General features: G+C 31.0%; 1 pseudogene; it reads right to left on the bottom strand.

Annotated features, from left to right (window-relative positions):
- Positions 1-790: 790 nt before the first annotated feature.
- On the bottom strand, positions 791-1,877 carry LOC142330871 (uncharacterized; annotated as a pseudogene).
- Between the last annotated feature and the right edge of the window lie 607 nt (positions 1,878-2,484).

Below are 2,484 nucleotides of genomic sequence, written 5' to 3'. Positions count from 1 at the left end.
CTTCCACTTCAAAATCATTTTCCGCAAGAGCAACAGGGTTGTCAATTATATCTTAATACCACTGTAAAGTCTCTATTTCTTGCTACTCATTACCAAAGTGTTTTGACAACAATTTGTCAACATCAGTAAGCTAAACCTTTTTGACATTCTCCATGTTAACTTCATGTACCTCCATATTATTGACAGACCTACTCCTTTTACAAACGCCTTTATAAACTGCAATATCTGATCTGAAATTCTGTTCCCACAATTCTATCAGGAACCTTACTTATTTTAAGGAAGAATCGCTTGGAAGTATTCAATTTGAAATGCCACTGTTGTGTTTTCCTAAAAATTGATTGTTGTTCTGATTTCCAATCATAGATTTTAGAATCTTCTCCATAGTTGAAGACGTTGTCTTCAACTATAGTCGTTGAAGATTTCTAAGTATTCATCTAGTAAAATGATTGTTTCTTTGTTTTTAATAACTTTTCTATGCGGCCAAAGACACGGTCAGGAGGAAGGAATGAATGACCGACGACAGGAAAGACCAAACAAACGGTTTGTACTGACTTTGCATTATTAATTATTAATGCTTTGGAGCATTATTAATTATCTAATAGGAAATCATTATTACGGCTGTATTTTTATTCTGCCCCCCCCCCCCCCACATCTGTTGGCAAACAGAATAACTTCACTTATTTCTTCATTGAAGAGGGAGTTACACAAACAATGGTATAATCAGATTGCCTCAGGTGCATCTGTTTCCTTCCAAACATATAAAAAAATATTGTCCTTGCTTTGCTATGTTTTAGAAATTCTCACACACAGTAAAATTATAATAGTATAGTTGGCGGGAATAATAAGCTGATTGGTCTGCCACCTTAGGCAAAACTAAGTTTTTCTGACAACCATAGGATAAAAGAATTTTGGTGCAATCTACTTCCTGTCGTAACATATCATAAAATGCTGAAGCTCTCAGCTTATGAATTCGTAGCTCAGTCATTTATTTGATCTTGTGAGACTGATGTGATTTTTTAATCATTTCTTTAAGCATAATACAACATGAACAAGCGTCAGTTGAAGGTTTACCGAAACCATTATTAAAATTGTTATTGAAATATTTTCTAAAATATGATTTTTTAACCTGCATATTGGGTGGAACAGAATTATTATAAAACATCCAGAGCTTGCTAATATTAAGATCATTAAATAGGTTTTCTCTACCGTTACATGATCCCCAACAATAATGTTTTTCTTGTTGCTGTAATTTAACAATGAAATTTTTCATTGCTTCCTTCTTAGCTAAAAATTTGTTAAAGTAGTGATCTCCAGCTTGATTTTCTTTGGGCAGAGTACCGAGGAGTAAATTATTCTTACAAATTCGCTGAACTCTGTCCTTCGATACTTATAAGATATTAAGAAACGCTTGCCTACTAACAGGAACAGAAGTTTTCTTACTGGTTGCATTTATTACTGCTTGTTTAACATAGTATTTGATAGAGCAGGATTTTTTATATCCTAATAATAAAGGATTTTTCCTTGATTTTGGTCGACTTGGAAAAGAAGCACTGGTATACTTTAGAATAAATCAATATCGAGGTATTTTTTCCGGTTTAGAATAAAAGATTTTATTAAAATGATTGATATCTCAGATCGTTAATTCACCACACTGATAAGCAGCAGTTCTATGACCATAATTTGGCATGACAGGTGGATGAATTCTTGAATGTCTGTAACAAGAAGAAAGGAACTTGTTAAATTGATTTTAATTTACCTAACAAAGCAATGTTTACATACTCAAAAATCAAATTTTTTTATGATTTCAATATTTATTTTTATTGAGGATCATCTAGATACAAGTAAGCAAAAAATAAACATGTTCATACTAACCTCATTTTTTCCTGTATTAGCTTTCCACTTTGTTGGATCTTTTTGCTTTTTTCTGCCTTTTCCAGGCTTAAATGCAACAATCTTTTCACTGTCTATTACAGCAAACACCTTTAAAAATCAATTCAAAACTAGTCAAAACAAAGATAATTACTTAAATAATGTCTTTTTCACAACAATTGAGTCTAACAGCTACAGTGTTACAGAAGTCATTAAATCAGATGCAAAAACTGGTCATTAAATCAACATTATTTTTCCAACTTTTATTATATTAATGTAGATGAATAGTCTTTAAATAATTTAAATAATATTAATTTCTTTTTAGTAATACTTTAATAACCTTCTTCGTAATAAAAACAAATTTTATAGTTTGGAATAAGGGACATGGCAAGTTTTGAGAAACTATTAGAAGTATCCATTAAGATATACAATGGACATGGCGAATTTTGTTACTGAAAGGACAAAGCAAGTTCTGAAAGTAACTTGACTGTGGACATAGCCCGTTTTTGAAAAAACCTCATTTTTTATTATTTAAAATATTGTATATGACCAGTTTTGAAAATAATACTCTCAGATTCTGATGCCAAGGTTATCTCAATTTTTATAAAAATTGGA

The sequence above is a fragment of the Lycorma delicatula genome, chromosome 10 (genome assembly GCF_047948215.1).
Source record: "Lycorma delicatula isolate Av1 chromosome 10, ASM4794821v1, whole genome shotgun sequence".
Taxonomy (NCBI): domain Eukaryota; kingdom Metazoa; phylum Arthropoda; class Insecta; order Hemiptera; family Fulgoridae; genus Lycorma; species Lycorma delicatula.
This window is presented reverse-complemented; position numbering and strand designations above follow the sequence as displayed.